Source organism: Crocuta crocuta, unplaced genomic scaffold (genome assembly GCF_008692635.1).
Source record: "Crocuta crocuta isolate KB4526 unplaced genomic scaffold, BGI_CrCroc_1.0 scaffold168, whole genome shotgun sequence".
Classification (NCBI taxonomy): domain Eukaryota; kingdom Metazoa; phylum Chordata; class Mammalia; order Carnivora; family Hyaenidae; genus Crocuta; species Crocuta crocuta.
This window is the reverse complement of record NW_027532591.1, coordinates 1,629,006-1,646,880: the sequence shown is the minus strand read 5'-3', so window position 1 is coordinate 1,646,880 and position 17,875 is coordinate 1,629,006. Positions and strand designations below refer to the sequence as shown.

The 17,875-nt window shown below is 41.2% G+C and overlaps 1 protein-coding gene and 1 pseudogene across 13 annotated transcripts in view; both read left to right on the top strand.

The window, feature by feature from the left end:
- The window catches only part of AGBL4 (AGBL carboxypeptidase 4), a 1,406,556-nt gene that overhangs the window by 898,185 nt on the left and 490,496 nt on the right, over positions 1-17,875 (top strand). The window lies entirely within an intron of this gene.
- Positions 1,475-2,349, top strand: LOC144244491 (mitochondrial carrier homolog 2 pseudogene; annotated as a pseudogene).

The window sequence follows — 17,875 nt, the reverse complement described above, 5'->3', positions numbered from 1 at the left end:
TTTTATCCTGATGCAGTGAGGAACCATGCAGGAAGGATCCTGATCATTGTGGCACTAATGCATTCTGTCTCCAGGCTGCACTTGCTGGTGACAGCTAATCTAGAAATCAGGTTAACTCCTGCCTTTCTTCCAGGTGGCTTTTTCCCCCTATATACAGAGATATTTGTTAGCCGAAAGTACCTGGAGGGAAATTACTGCCAAGACACCATGTATAAAAATGAGAATGCCAAGGGGCGACTGTGTGGCTCAGTTGGTTAAGCATCCGACTTAGGCTCAGATCATGGTCTCATGATCTGTGGGTTCAAGTTCTGCATTGGGCTCTGTGCAGACAGCTCAGAGCCTGGAGCCGGTTTCAGATTCTGTGTCTCCCTCTCTCTCTACCCCTCCTCCACTTGCACTCTGTACAAAAATAAATAAACATTTAAAAAAATTTTTTTTAAATGAGAATGACATAGAAATCCCTACAAAAGCTGGTCTCTCTGATCTTAACACATCACAAAATTTCTAGAGTTGGTAAAGACGGTAGATGTCACATTCAGATAAATATATTAGGAATCTCCTGTGTGCAAGGACCAAATTTTATAAATGAAATCTTCTCTTACTATTCCAGAAATATGAGTTTTCAGCCTTTGCTTACACATCTCTTGAGGAAGCCTGAGCCCTGTTTCAATTTTTTAAATGTTTTATTTATTTGAGAGAGAGAGAGAGAGTGGGAGCAATGGAGGGTCAGGGAGAGAGAGAGACACAAAATCTGAAATAGGCTCCAGGCTCTGAGCTGGCTGTCAGCACAGAGCCCCACGCAGGGCTTGAACCCACAAACCACAAGATCATGACCCAAACCGAAGTCAGCCGCTTAACCAACTGAGCCACCCAGGAGCCCCACCTGAGCCCTATTTCAAAGAGAAAAAAGTCCCACCATTCCCAGAAAGAGCCGCCTCCCTATAACCTCTGTCCTTGGTTCCAGTTCCACCCTCTGGGTCTACTTCACATGTACTTGCCCCTTTAGCCCCTGGACAGGCCTGCAAAGACAGCAAGCTAGTGGCCACACCCCCATCATGAGTCCTCTCCAGGTTAACCCTAACCTTCCTTTCTCCTCTCCCCCTCATAATTCTACATTTCTTCAGATTCTGTGGTTTCTAAACTTTGTGCCTTCTTTGCTGTCCTCTGGACGTAATCTAGGTTGTTGATTTCCTTTATAAAATATCAAAAGTGAATATAAAACTTTATAGTCAATATAAACTTCCTAGAGCAGAATAGAACTATTTGCTGTCTTGCTCTGAATGTTAAATCTCTAGAAATGTAACCAGAGTTTATGTTAGCTTCTTTAAACAGAAAAACCTCCCTGTAGTTGATTTTTGTTGTTGCTTATTAAATAAGGCTATTTTAATTCCTCTCATATGTTTTAAACAAACCTTTTATTTTAAAATAATTTTAGATTTATAAAAACAAAAGTTGACTGTCCACAGACGCCATCATGGCTGACACAGCCAGTGAAATGCTCCTGGGCTCACCATCGTGTCCCAGCCACTCATGTATGTGAAAGTACTCATCCAGGTGGGATACCAGGCTCTTCCTCCAGGAATAGGATGAAATATTTTTGGGCAGCAAGTATGCCAGCTTCCCAGCCTGTTTTGTTTCCTCATTACATTGTGAGCATCGATGGGAAGCATGTGTTGTTCATAGACTTAACTCCAGGACTGTGTTCAGGAGTCCTTGGAACTATGGTCCATGGTAAAGCATGACCAGGAGTGTGAAAAGGTTGATGAGTTAGGATCTAGAAATGTACAGAAAGGTGTTACATCCTCCTTTGTCCAAGTTATCAAGGAGACAACTCAAGACATGATGGCTGATTCCACTGCTACCCTTATCACATATTCCTTCCAAGTATCATTCAAAGATCTATTGTACAATTCATTGTTAGTGTGCACTTTGTGACTCCACAGTAACTGTATAGGAAGAGGGCATTCTAGAACTTTTTGTGGGTCTTATCTCTCACCTCCTATGTGACATCTTTTCTTTGTGGCTCTGAAACTCACTGGCCTACCTTGACCATACCTATGCACTGGAAAGTGGGGTTTCCACCATGAATGAAATGAAGAGTTATTTCCAAGCTGCCACAGGAATTTTTGCCAGTATACTGACCTATCCCTTTGTGCTTTTCTCTAATCTTCTGACATTTAACAAGTGTGGGCTTGCAAGTGGATCCCCTCCTTACCAACATATGTTTATTGGATAGATTGCTGGTACATGCTATAAAAAGAGGGAAATATGAATTGATGAAATAACCTGTTTTTCTGGAATATTCCCTTTGGGAAGACTTACTGTTGTGACCTGAGAATGTTAATTTGAAGATGTGGGGAGGGAACAGTGACATTTCTGTAGTCCAAGATGCACAGAATTATGGGAGAGAATGTTGATTTCTATACAGTGTGGCACACTTTTTAAATAATCATTTAATCTTGGGAAAATGGAGGAAAAAGTTAAAAAGATAATATCAAGAGTTCCCATATACCCTTCACTCAATTTCCTTTGTTAAAATCATACACAACCATGGAGCATTTGTCAAAACAAATAATTTAACACTGATACTTTACTATTAACTAAACTACAGAAGTATATTCAGATCTCATCAGGTTTTTCCACCAATGTTCTTTTTCTGTCCAGAATCCAATCCAGGATACCACATTAGCCTATAGTAGGTTTTACAAGTATAATGACCCCTTACGCTTGTCCTACCATTGGTTTTAGCCCTTTGTTCTAGCTTGCTATGATTATTTTGATTCTTGGATTCTCTTTACTGTAGTATTAGTGTCCTCACTCAGATTTTTTAAAGTATATCTTTTTTAAGTATTAATTTAAGTCAAGTATACAAGTGTTTAACAGACCAAGGACAGAGACCCATGCATATTACCAGAGGCTTTTCTGGAATACATAGATTGGAATTTTTAAAATCAATTTTATATCAGTCCCTGAGCTTGATTATGCTGCTAACTCCAGTAGCATAAGTCATCTAAATGAACAAGAGTTTACCTGCCTCCAAGTCAACTCAATTAAATTCAATTTAGTTTAGGAGCAGAGTAGGAAAGTATAAGGAGATTAGAAGAATTTAAAATATGGAGCTTGGCAGTTTCTACAACAGTTCTTATGTGGATCTGTGACGAAAAACCAGAATCTCAGAAAGGTGCTAGAGGGAACTGATGGACCCGTGGACAGAAAAGTCAGAGGACAGAAGACAGTACCGTGGAAAAGAAGCTGGAGAGAGCCCAGCACTGTTCTTATCAGCATGGTCCAAAATAATGTAGCTCCCTTCCTACTCCCTTTTTTCTGTTCCTTCCCCTTTGTTCTTTCTTCCCCCTTTGAAGTAAAACATCATGGAGTTGCAGCTGGCAACATGACCAAACAAATGTATGAAAAATAATTACATCTTTTTGGCTGGGTTTTAAATTGAGTAATTGTTGGAAGTTAGTAATCTCAATTATCATTCCCTAATCCACCTCTCAGGAGAGTTCTGTAGACCCCCATCTGCACCAAACCTTGTCCTGATCAGACACTCTAAATTAAACAAGCTTAGTAGTTTTGGCTCCCTTCCAGCAGGCCACTTCACAAGTCACCACTTTCTTGGCATAGTTTGTGCTATTTCCTCCAAAAAGAGTCTCAATTAATTGGAGGCAGATATATCCTCCCAGCATCTGGTGAGGGTCTTTCCAACTTACCCAACTGCTGCAGGTGGCTCATCCATTCCAAGCCTCAGCCCTGGGTGAATGAGAGCCTGGAGACGAGGTGCTAGGAATTATGACCGTGGCTTCTCCACTGCTAGAAGAAGGAGGCACATGTCTGGTTTATTCATGCTGCAAAGACTGACCCAGACTACTCTACACCTGCTCCAAATCTGGGTTTCCTAGTTCAATGAATGTATCACTATCACTTCAGTCGCCCATGCCAGAAACCTGTCCTGTTTAACGCCTTTTTATTCTATTCCTTGCATACTGTCTGTCACCAAGTATGATCAAAGCTATAACTCGATATCATTGGAATCTATCTCTTTCTTATCTCTCCTGCTAGTGCCCTAGTTCAAACTACCACCATCTCTCAGGGAATTACAACAGCTTCTTTAGCCAAGGGGTACAAGATGTGAGGTAAAGGGGCCTCCAGGTTCTCTCTCTACTCTGTTCACCTAGCTACGTCAGTGTTACAGTGGCTTCCAGAAAACCCCAGCTTTTCTCCTAACCTTGTGCTCCCCTCACTGCCTCACTGATCCTTTGGTACCTACCTGACAAAGAGACAGTAGACTCTTCACTGAATGTTATGTAACTAGCTTGGCTGATGGCGTTCTTTGTGCTAATAGATTGCTACTTTTAGGCCATTCTTTCCCTTCTTTTTTATAAAAAGGTATGTTGTAAGCCTTATGCCATTAGTCTATATAATCCCCTGCCATGCCTTATTGCTGTCATCTGCTGACTTCTCGGACATTTCCCTCAGACATGGAGAGCTTAGGTCCATACTTGTCTTTTCCGCTATCCTGCTACCACCCCATTGAATAATTTCAGTATCCATGAAAATGACCCACTTAACACCCTGGCCTCTCAGAGGTTTAAGATAAAATAACAAATTCTTAATTTAGTCTGTAAGACTCTGCATAATCTGGTGCCTGCCTGTTTTTCAGCCTGTCTCATATCCCTGTCATTTTGCTCTCTCTGCTCTACCCACATTGGCCTCCTTACAGTTTTTTCTGTCAGCCATGGATTTTTTTCACTAACTTGTATACACACTGTAAGCCACATTTTCATTTTGTTGAATCAGAAGTTGTATAACATTAGGACACATGATCATTTATTTTATGTGACTCATAGAATGTCAAAGCCAAGAACTTTAGGTGCTTCTAGTTCTGGGATTTAAAACCATGTTACCTGTATCCCTGACAAGGAATCTAGGCTCTGAGCAGCACTTGAGATGCTACTGAGGAGAAGGAGAAAGAACGACTTATATGAAGTCGGGACTCAGGCCTCTCTTGTCCTCCCTGCCACGCATACCATACATGCTGAGCCCTCTTCACTGGCTTTCCTCATAGACTTAGTTTAAAAAATGGATTCAGCTGGCAACAGTGTTTGCAGACTTCTCTTTCGTTCTTTTTTTCTCCTCTCTCTCTTTCTGCAGGTGGAAACACTGGGTCCCAGTGAGGGGAGGTAACTTTTCTGAGTCACCCAGTGAGTTAGTGGGACAGCTCTAGCTGGAAGTCCAGTTGCTGACACCTAGATTATCCACTGTAGCTTACTGCCTCTCGCTCCCAGATCTGTCTGCAAAGTTTGCTTTTTTGTCTATTCTTTCTGCAAATATTAACTAAGTACCTACAAGGCAGTGGGAATAAAATTAGATGCCTAAGTCAGTAGGGTGAGCTGCGTGGTTTAGAACACTGACCCTGCCACTCATTAACTGTGTAACCTTAGGCCAATTACTTAACCTCTCTTTCCTCACAGATTAGTGCCTCCTCTTCAATAGATATCTAGAGTAACATCCTACTCAGTTGTAATTTAAGTAAAGATCATCAGGGCTAGAGATGGTANCTTCATTGTTGGTGTATAAAAATGCAACCGATTTCTGTACGTTGATTTTGTACCCTGCAACTTGGCTGAATTCTTGGATCAGTTCTAGTAGACTTCTAGTGGAGTCTGTTGGGTTTTCTATGTAGAGTATCATATCATAGAGATGGTATTTTTAATTTTGGCTCTGCCACTTTCATTTTTGACATTTCAAATAACCTCTTTAAGCCCCACCTAAAAACTCAGCATTGTGATTTAGCTTTAGGTTATTGTCATGACAAGATAATCCTAGTAGATATTAGATAACAGATGTGAAAATGCCTCCTGAATTGTTTATAAATATTTGGATATAATGCATTTGCGGTACTGATTCCCCTTAGTAGACTCTAAGCTCCCTGAAGGTATACAATTTGTCACTGAAAAAAAAAAAAATGAGAATAAGGTGCCTGGGTGGCTCAGCTGGCTAAGCATCTGACTCTTGATTTCAGCTCCAGTCAGAATCTCATGTTTTGTGAGTTTAAGCCCCATGTTGGGCTTTGTGCTGACAGTGCAGAGCCTCCTTTGGATTCTCTCTTTCTCCCTCTCTTTCTGCCCCTCCCCTGCTCTTTCTCTCTCTCTCTCTCCAAATAAATGAATAAACTAAATTTAAAAAAAAATGAGGACAACTAACATTTAGAGTACTTACTTCATGCCATGTACTATTCTATCTACTTTATTATCATTTAATCAGCTTCAACAATCTTATGAAGCAGATACTATTATCCCAATTTTGCAGATGAGGAAACTGAGGAATATAGAGGTTAAGTAGCTTTTTCAGGAGTATACTCCTCATAAGTGATATTGCCTGTGTAGAAGAAACCAAGGTATAGGTTATTGGCGGGATGTAGGAAAGGAACTACAGGAACATGGAAAAGGCTCCTAAGGCATGCTGGTGAATCAGAAAGAACTGTACAGGTGAGTTAATGTGTGAGTTCCTTTCACCCTTTACATCCTCCAAGATAGGACTTAATGATCCTCAAATATTACCTCACATATACAAAAAGGAAAAAGGGGTGGGGGGATAGGAATAAAACCCATCTATCAACTAGTTCTAACATTATATCATGGCCATTCCTAAAAGGCAGAAGTATCACAAAGACAGTGGTTGTAAATGGAGAAAGGCAGGCAAGGGGGCTGATTTATTAGAGGCTCTTGGGAAAAGAAAATAGAATCACTTGCAAATCATTATTATCCATTTTCTAACAAAATGTCCTGCTACAGGAAGACTTGATAAATGAACTGGATGTTTTCCTAGAATCCTATTATTAGCATTCAAGGAGATTGTTTCAGTGTTGAAAAACAAAACAAAAACAGATCACTGGCTGTAACTTTCAACCTTGTTGTATTTATCTGGATTAAACAAGGCCTCAAAAAGGTGGGATTTTAAAGCAATTTACAGCAGGATTTTAGCCTCAGAATTGATTCAGACTGTGCAATCTTACCTTCAAGAAGTTCACTTGGTGACACTTTTAGTGACTGTGCTAACTAGCAATGACTTGTGAATAATATGATGGGACATGTTCACAGGCCATGGGAGAGACAAAGCACATGGCCTGTAAAGAGGAGGGCTACTTATAATTCATCCCACACCATGGCAGTTGGAATTGGAAAATCCAGGTAGGATTTGACTGATAGCTCCTGGCTAGAATCTGTGCTCCTTCCCAGAGTAAGCTGCTAAACTTCCCAGGGATCCTTTAGCCAGCCACATTACTGAGGTTGCAGTAAACTCTTAGGGCTCTGCTAGTCTCTATAGATATGTTACCAGATGTGAGGGACAAAATAGGTCATGTGCTCCCTCATTCTCCTCATTCTCCCAGTAAGGCTGCTGCCACCATTTCTTTTCCTCTAATACTGCTGACCTCTGGTTCTTCCTTTTCTTGTTCCCTTATTGTCTTTTTTTTTGACTAAAAATATTCTTTAAAAATGGATTTATCTTTAAAAACTAACACTAAATTTCTTAGAAGAAAATATAGGAGTGGGGCACCTGGATGGCTCGCTCAGTTGGTTAAGCATCCAACTCTTGATTTCAGCTCAGGTAACAATCTCACAGTTGTGAGACTGAGCCCTGAATTGGGCTCCACACTGGACATGGAGCCTGCTTAAGATTATTTCTCTCCCTCTCCCTTTTCCTCTCCCTCTGCCCCTCTCCTCCTTCCCCATGCATGTTCTCTCTCAGTCTCTCTTTAAAAAAGAAGAAGAGGAAGAAGAAGAAGAAGGAGAAGGAGAAGAAGAAGAAGACGACAACAATGACATAGGAGTGTATCTTTGTGATCTTGGGTTAGAAAATGGTTCCTTAGCTATGACACTAAAAGCACGAGCAGTAAAAGACAAATTGGACTTTGTCAAAATTAAAAACTTTTATACTGCAAAAGATACCATCAAGAAAATGAAAAGACAAGCTACAGAATGGGAGAAGACATTTTCAAATCATATATCTGAAAAGAAACTTGTATCAAGAAGATATAAAGAGATCCTACAGGGGCGCCCGGGTGGCTTAGTCGGTTAAGCGTCCGACTTTCGCTTAGGTCATGATCTCGCGGTTCGTGTGTTCGAGCCCCGCGTCGGGCTCTGTGCTGACTGCCACCTCAGAGCCTGGAGCCTGTTTCAATCTGTGACTCCCTCTCTCTCTGACCCTCCCCTGCTCACGCTGTGTGTGTCTCTCTCTCCTAGAAATTAAAAAAAAAAAAAAACATTAAAAAAAAATAAAAAAAAAATAAAAAAAAAAAGAGATCCTACAAATCAATAAAATGACCAAAAAAATACAACTTAGGAATGGACACTGGATCTAAATAGACATTTCTAAAGAAGATATACAAATGACCAATATGCACATAAAAGGATACTCAATATATTAAAAAATGATACTCAACATCATTAACCATCAGGGAAATGCAAATGAAAACCAGAGTGAGGTATCACATCCTAACCTCTAGATAATAATAATAATAATAAAAATGGACAATAACAAGTGTTGGGGAGGGGCACCTGGGTGGCTCAGGAGGTTAAGCGTCCCACTCTTGATTTTGGCTCAGGTCATGATCTCACAGTGAGATCAAGCCTTGCACTGGGGCTCCGTGCTGCTTGGGATTTTCTTTCCCTCTCTCTCTGCCCCTCCCCAATTTGCATGCAAATGCTCTCTCTCACAAAATAAATAAATAAACTAGAAAAAAACAACAAGTGTTGGGGAAGATATGGAGACATTGAAACCCTTATACATTGCTGGTAAGAATATAAAATGGTGTAGCTGTTCTGGAAAACATTTGGCAGTTCTTCAAAATGTTAAGCATAGAATTACCCTATGGCCTAGCAATTCCACTCCCAGGTAAACATTCAAGAAAATTTAAAACATAGGTTCACACAAATTCCATAAAAAGTAATAAAGTACTGATACCTGCTATAACATGGATTATATTCCTCTTATGGATGTACATTTGCTTGGTTCACAGCAAGTTCTTAAGAAATTTTTGTTGAATATGTATATTAGCTCACATCTCTCTTAAAAGAAAAAGCTGGAAACTGTTCAAAGTCCTTGTTTGCCTTCCCAAAGAGACAATTCAGAAAAGGGAGCATAAAAATCCTACCTTGTTTTTTCTCTCCTAGATTAATTTACTAAATGCTGTGCTCCTTTTTCCTAAATTATTTAACTTCATCCTCCAATATCATTTGATTTCTCTGGCTTATTTATCATAGTTTGGCATTAAAAGATAATTATTTCCTCAGAATAGAGGTATTCTCTTCTCCAAATTGTATTTTATAGAAAAGGCAGTTTCCAGTATATTTCCTACATTAAAGTGGCTAATAATAAGATATTAATATGCACTGCAGCTACTTGAATCAGCCTCCTCTTTTTCATTCAATAATATTCATACATATTTAAAAGTTTCCTGACTTTGTCTAACTAGGTCAGCAGAATATTACCCAGGCTTGATATTGTTTGTCCAAGCTGCCATTTTACAGGAGTTGGGGGTGGGGGTGGGGGGGAGACAGAAAGCTGGGAGTTTCCATCTCTTTCTCCCATTCATGATGCCTGTACTATAAGCAGCTGAAGTCATGAAAGTTTAGACCTAAAATGACCCTGAAATATTTGTCTTCTAACACTTTTCCTTATCCAGCTAAGGAAGCTGAGTTCTAAGAAGTGAAGAAATCCATAGTCTCTAGGAGTATGACATAGGTTTCCTGATTGGGAACCTCATGTTCTTTGTGTTTCATCAAAAAGAAACCCTTTCAGTAATGTTATTTACAATTTTCTCCCCATAAACCATGTATCATGTTCAGTTTTTATCTCATGTAATCATTTCATCTTCAGGACTAAAAATAGGTTGCTGTTGTTGTTACCTTAACTATGAAGAAACTAGGGCTCAGGTTAACTTACTCTCCTGAGCTTACATAGCTAGTAAGTGGTAGCACCAGGATTTGTACCCAGGTCTGTGTGACTTCAAAATGTATGCTCTTATTCTGCATGGATTCTTCCACTGACTAGTTACTGTGATGACCTAATTTAGGATCATGGAAGTACTCACATGGCAGCGAAGAGGGCTTTAACCTCAAGTCTCTGGGGTTCTTCCTCAGGACAAAGTTTGCCTTGTTCATGGCTTGCCTCATGGCCCAGCCAGCCTCCATCTCCTCCATGACTATGTTTCTACACTGTTCTCCTGGACTTCCTGCCTTTAGCCTACTTGGGGAGGCTGATTCAGTCCTTCAAGCTTCTCCACATCTTTGCCCCACAAAACAAAGCCATATGTCCTTTTCCATTTTAAGGTTTTCTATTACACCTGCAGGCACAGAGTTGGGGAAGAAGGCAGCAGATGAAGGTACAAGCAAAAATGAAACAACTCTCCAGATTTCTTTGGTGTCAGTTCTTGCTCTTGGCTCCTATTCCTCCACACGTATCTCTGAGTGGGTGAAGCTCATCTGGCTGCCCTTCCTTCAGGTCCATCCTTCCTCAGGTCTAGGAAGGCCTCCTCCTCCAGGAAACTTCCTCTGCAGTCTGTGAGCTTAAATGTATTCAAGAAAAATGATAGATGTGTTTCCATCTCTGAGATCTTCCTAAATACCGGGGCCTCCCATATAATTGGGCCTCTGCTCTGTCCAGCCTTGCTCTACCCAGGAATGATCTTTTCTGGCTATTTTCTTTCGGAACTCTTAAGGTCCAACCTGCACAGATGTTCACATGTCAAGTGTGCTACAGAGATGTCCTGGGTTGGAGAGTGTAGCTAAGGTTCCATGAAGTCACTTATAGGCTTAATGGTTGGTAATTTTGTGTAAATGTATCTACATTTCTTTGAAGTCTAAGAAGTGCTATGCCTATGTGAGGACATTATTATTAATGATATTAGTGATGGTATTGGTGATAACAATAGTCACAGTAGTAACAATAAGTATGCTACTCTCTCAAATGGAAAGAAAATGTAGAGGTTTTGGAGTCAGAGAGATCAGTGTATGTATTTCAGCTTCACCACCAATTCATTACCAAATTAAGCAAATTATTTCACATTACTCTGCCTATTTCTTCATCTGAACATTGGGAATAATAACCATTAATTGTCAAGGTATTTGTCAAGAGTAATGTAAACCAAAGCTAACATTTATTGAGCAATTGTATGCGCCACACACAGTACAACCTAAGCTCTTGATATGTAAATATCTTACATAACTCTCACAATACCTTTAGAGACCTGTTACTGTGTCCATTTTACAGATTAGGAAACTGAAATACAGAGAGATTAATTAACTTGCTTAAAATCACACAGCTAGTAAGTGGTAGAGTAGGACTTAGCATCTAAACCTAAGCAATTTGTCTCAAAATCCTGTTACTTAAAAAGTGAGGTTTATAAAGCAGTTTCCATATTGTCTGGCACAGATTCATTTCTCAATTGGTAACTATAATTTAACAGCATATTGCGTTTCTAAAGAAGTACACAAATGCAAAGTGTTTGTTTTTATTATCTTTAAGACTTTGTCTCTTTCTCATCGCTTAGTAAGGAATGCCTAAAAAGCTATGTCTACAGGAGAAGAGAGTGAGATTTGGTGTTTACCTGATTACTTTGATCAAAGTAGACAACCACATTTGACAATCTTGGCTCCAGTTGGTTTATTTTAGGAGGCCTAAATTATTCACTCAATGTCTACACTGATTATATTGACCAGAGAAAAAAATGTCAGCACAGCTTCCCACTTAGGATGACTGTGGGTCAGGCTGGTCTCAGAGGACAAGTAGCTTTCCTTGCAATGGGACCACCTCACACAAATGTAGCAGGGGAGTGGGGGTAAGAAGGAGGATGTGTTATTGTCTCCAAGGTATGTGCTATTCTGAAACACATAGAAGTTGCTTCAGCACAGAATTTGCCCTCATACTGCATATAAACCAGTCTTTCATCCAAGAGCAGAGCTGTTCCACAACATCCAGTGAGTGACTATCCAGAGTCTGCAGGTACCCATTAAGGCACGAGGAGCTCACTACCTCTCATAGCAGCCTGTTCCAACCTTGGACAGCTCATATTTTTTTTATTCTCCTGCAATGGAGCCAGTGAAGCAGTTATTGATAGAGTTTTGAAGGTACACAGTGAAGAGGCCTAGAAGGCACCTGGAGAAACTAGAATGGAAGGAAAAGTCTAGGGCTTTGTTTTGTTTTCTTTATGGTTGTGGTGGGATGGTCAATATAGGAGTTTAAGCAAGAGAGTGACAGGTCAAACTTAATATTCATTGCACTTGGGCTGCTGTGTGGAGGATGGATTAGAAGGCAGAGAGCATTATTAGGGAGTTTTCTAACAAGAAAGACAGTAGTAGTGAAGAAGAAAAGAAGCCAATAAATTCAAGAAATATCTAGGAGTTAAACTCACAGAACCTGTGACTAAATTGAATGTTATAGGTGAGGGAGAGATGAATCAAACACCACACCTAGGTTTCTAGTTTCTTTGAGTCAGAATTGTAGAACCACCACAATGGGGAAGAAGGAGGTCTTGAGGAATGTGTTAAGTTCAGCCAGGATACCCAGTAGCTGGGTGTTTGGCAAACTCATGGGTGTTTCTAAAGGAGTTCAGTCATGTCAGGAAGAACTTCATTCTAAGCAAGTAGCTGGTATTTGAAGTTAAGTGGGTGATGACCTATTGCTTTCCTCTCCTCAGTCCATCACCACTGGATCCTAAAAGCATTCTCCAGTCTTTTGGAGAAGAGAGGATAAGAGTCTGAGGTGGGGCTTGCCAGGTTTAGTTGATACTGACCTTGCACCCCAAGAAAGGCATGTGGCTAGCTCTGACTCCATTGGTGTGCAAGGACCTGGGGCACACCTCAGGTGTGTGTTCTAGCCTATAGCAGCAACATCCCACATGGAGGAAAAATTAAAGCTGTTTCTGTATCCCCTGCCCTTGTCAAAGCTGGCCCAGAAACAGCACGGCTAATCTTCCAGGTGGAGAGTGCAGTCAGTGCCTGCAGAATCAGAGTTGGAGCTGGGTCAGGCAGGAGCTAATAGCTTTTGCCTCTTCCTACTGTCCTAGCCGACTTCATCCTGGTTTTCTACTTACCTGATATGCTCCTCAGCCTGCCATGTAGGAAAAAACAAGGTTTATGATATTGGTGGAGGAGAGTGAAAGAATGAATAAAGCTTCCTGTACATTGTCTTCTCAGAATCCTCAGTTCCTAAATCCTTACTTTTGGGAGACCCTTAGACATTTGTGGCCTCTGGTGACTAAAAACATTATTTGCAGTTTCCCCAGGATAATTTCTCTATTTGCTGTTGTACTTCTTCTCTATAAGTTGCTCTGTATCTATTTGGTCCATCCATTTGTTTTTTAAACTCATTCACTCCATGTGATATTTTTTCTTTTTTTTAATTGTTTATTGTCAAGTTGGTTTCCATATAACACCCAGTGCTCATCCCCACAAGTGCCCTCCTCCATGCCCATCACCCCCCTTTCCTCCCCCCACCCCCATCAGTCCTCAGTCACTCCATATGATACTAAACACCTATCATGCCAGTCACTATATTCAGAGGTAGCAGTTGTGAACAAAATAGTCATGGTCTATGCCCTCCTGGATTCTAAAGTTTAGTTGTATGGTAGATGGCCAGAGTGGATGACTGAATGCAGGAGAGATCCGTTAGAGTTTTTCTGGCAGCAGATAGAGGTAGGTTAAAGATGGATAGGGACTTCACATCCCTTGAAATACTGATGTAAGCCAGGGGCTCTAAGTGATTTACCTGCATTATTCCACTTAAACCCCCAATGCTCCATGATGTAATGTTACCCTGTGTTAAAAATCGGAAACTAAGGTTCTGAGAAATATTAATTTCTAATACCACATAGATGCTGACCAGTGATGTAATTCAGGCTTGTCCAAGGTCAAGTGATACTCCTACTGTGTCCTACCACTCTTCTAAAAGTCATCCAAGAAACTCAAAATTATAAGCTCTGCGCTGACTGGATCTACTATGACCCTAAGCCAGGGTTTTGCAACCTGAGGTTCAAGGGTGGGTTTAAAGGGATGCTTGAATTCTGCCAACACTAGATGCCCAATGTGGTATATTCATGTACATGTGTGCATTTTTTTGGAAGAGGATTTGTAATTTCCACCAGATTTCCAAGGTGGTATGACCTGGTATAGATCAAGAACCACAACTTTACACTCTATTGTAGGCTTCTTCCTCTTTCTCTTATATCCACCTGCGGGTGGCTATTTGTCGTTGGACAGCAAGCATCATATATCAGAAAGACCTTGGAACTGTCACAGGAGAGTTCTTGACACAAGCCCTAGATACGCCACTAACTTGCAGTATGGTCTTTTGCAAGTGTCTTCTCACCTGCCAGGACTCTGTGAGCCATGTGTGGGTTTGAAGACAGTGTTTCCCAGCTGGACTGCAAAGCACGTTGCAGGCATCAGGCACTTGGCAGACTCCAAGTGGCAGTGTGGAGAGTGACAGGCGCTAAGACTGGTGGTGGCAGCTGGGGAGGCAGATCCCTCCTGTCAGGGCTTACTGAGTCCTGCTTGCCCAATCCCTATAAAGCATGAATAATTCTATCAGATCCTGAATCGTTAGGTGGGCAGCCTTCGAGGTCACCTCCCCCAGCCGTTCAGCCAATAAGAGTCAGAAGATAGGCCCCTTTGTGCTGAGTCCATCACCTGTGTCTTTAATGTAAATATGGCCCCAGCTGGAATGTGCTTTCTCCCTCTTGCAATGTCAAAATGCCTGAGCTCTCAAGTGACTGAATCAGTACTAAATATTTAATGCACGAAGTCAGCCTTCCCAGGGCCTTTGATCTGAAACTTCTTAAAAACATCTTAAAAGCCCTTCAGAAACTGGTTAGTATTTCATTACAGTCACTTAAAATAGATTTATTTTATCAAAACATCCTGTCAGAAACCCTGAAGACAGGATGACTAACCCCCAGCGATTCTGACAGGGCTGCCTGCTTCCCCACATTAGGTGCCGAGTCTCTGGACAGCCCCGCCCGCATGCTGAGGGGTGCAGCTGTCACCAGCATCCCGTGGTGGCTTCAGGATGGTGAGCAGAGGAGGTGGCCAGGCTTGTCAGAAGCCTTGGGAGGCTACATCAATAACACCCCCGTGAAGGGAATGAACGCTTGTTGAGAGCCTGCCACACGCCAGGCCCTTACCTGGGCTTCTCGCTTGTTGAATCTATGGAATCTTCACAACAGTCCTGTGAGGTCTTTCTATTCTACCAATAAGGACCCGGAGGTTCAGAGACGTCTGTGATTTGCTCAAGGTCATAGAGTGGAACTAAGATAGCAACCCAGGTCTAGCTCAAAAGCCTATGCTTTGTTTTGTTTTGTTTTGTTTTGTTTTGTTTTTCCACTGAGATTGGACCTTTCACTATGAACTCTCAGTTGTTTCTTTATAAAGAAAAAAATAAATGAAAATAGCATCTTATAAAATTATATAACTAGAACATGGTAACATAGAAAAAGATAAGGAAGAAATTAAAAATCACCTGAAATCCTACCATCTAGATAACTATTCGTAATGATCTCTTGAATGGTGATTGTATTAATTGCTATTTTGCCACATTCTGATAGTTTCTTTATTAGCTACTCAATTCAACTTTCTTAATCCCCTCAGCTTTAGATAGGGGAAAGATTGGGGACTGGGGGATGTGTGCCACAGTCCTTTCTTTCACTGCCAACCTGAAGGGATGAGATCAATTCCCATAAAACCCCCAAATAGTGAAGAGCTAAAGCAGGCTCCAGAGTGGGACTAAAGGTTCTGTCCTTCCCTAGCTAGCCACTGGGTATTTGGATGACCTAAGGAAAGCACTTCGGTGAAAGAAATAGTTCCTGCCCTCCTAGACTCACAGCTCCTGTTAAGATCAATGACATAATGAGGGGCAAGTTTTTTTGTAAACCGGAGATTACTGTGCTGTGGAAGGGAAATAGTGGAAACAGAACGACTGTGAGAAGCAGGGTGTCTCCACACCACTGAGTACAGTGACCATGCCTATCTCACTGAATGTCAACTCAGTGTAATCATTAATACTATTCATCTTCACTCTCAAAAGTGCCCTGACTTGGGTGATAAGTTTGGGGGCTACCTGAAACATTGGTCCTGTAGCTCCAAGAAAGAATGACAGAGCAATCAGGGAGAGTCCCTGTAAGATGGGGCTGCATGCGTCCTGGCAGGGCAGCTAGAGGTTGAGAAGGCCTTAAGGAATGTGCATTTTGTTAATAACCAGCATGCAGGAATAAAAAATATGAGGAGGCTGGCCTGACCTGCAGAGGCCATGCAGGATAGGTTGCTTGAAGAAAAGGTGTACAGTGGTCACTCTGTGAGAATCTGGTCCACCTTCCGTATTCAGCAAAAGGCAGGTTTGGAGATAACATTTGAAGGCATCTAGCAGTGAGAGGAAATGTGAACCTGTGTTCCAAGCTGGCAAATATCCCTCATAGATTACTTTAACATTGTAACATTTGTCTCTGCTTCCACTCTAACCTCTCTCCAATCTATTTTCCACAAGCCTTAGAGGGATCCTCTAGACCCAAATCTGATCTTCAGTTTTCCATTCAATTCTTAATTCTCCATTTATAGTGGTAGATTAAAACTAAACACCTTTACATATTATGCAAAGTCCTTCATGATTGTGCCCCTGCCAGTGCACTCAGCTTCAATTTCCTTAATCCTTGACCTCTGACTTTATGATCCAGATAGAAGGGCTTACCTTTATTGGGTATTTATAATGTCCCAGACACTGTTCCAATTATTTTATATATACTAACTCTTTTACTACTAACTCTCTATGAGGTAGGTACTATTACTAACCCTAACAGTTTATAAAAAGGGAAACTGAGGCACAATAGATTTAAGCTATTTAAGTGGCTATTTATTTGGGAAGCCAAAGAAGTTACCCATCATACATATTATATACACTGCCTCTTGATCCAAACCATTTATCTTGCACTTCACCCCTTTACTTCTGCTTGCAATGCCCTCTCCACCAGTCTGCTCAGAAAACTGCGAATCTAGGGTTCAGAAAGTCACTTAAGTCAGTCCCCCAGAAATAGAGCATCCTTGGTTGGTAGGATTCCCTCCCCCTCCATTTTAAAAATGTTTATTTAGCTCAATTCAGCCCTACATGGGCACATGAGGAAGGGAAGAAAGATAGGGTGGCACAGAGTAAGGAGGACTACTTCCTCCAGCATGTTTCATTACATTTGAGACAAGACTTTTGACACCTTTAATATAGCGTAAATCTGTGAGCCCAACAATAAGGACAATACAGAGAAGACAAGATGAGAGTTGACAAGATAATCAGAGAAGCCTTGCTGGAGAATGTAGTGTTTACATTAGATCTCAAAGGGTGATAGAAAAATCAACTTTTTGAGTTGTAAGGGACCTAGAAGCCATAGTCTTCCAAACTGGGAACCAGAGGCTCAGAATGATGACTGGTCTGATAGCCCTAGCTCCCCATCTCGTGCTCTGCACTGCCTCCCAATATAAGTAATTTGGGTATGCCTGAGTAGCTAGAAGGGTGAAGAGTTTTCCAGAGGGCTTGGAGTTGGGGAGCAGTACATGGCCTACAGAAGAGATAGGGATAGGCAGAGTATTTGGATGGGTGGTGAAGCAAGGAAACTCAGGAAACCATCTTCTGTGGTAGAGATGGAGCCTATAACCTTTTAAATTAGAGGGTTGCCCTGGTGTTGTGCAGCTGCCTCCCTTTCAACTTTGCAAAATAAAGGGCTCCTCAAAGTGTATCTGTTTTGCCATTATTTTCTGGATCACCAAGACTCTCAGCACCCTTTAGTGAAGCTTCTGCCTCTGCTGCAACCAGCTTTTCATTAGAATTCCCAGACATT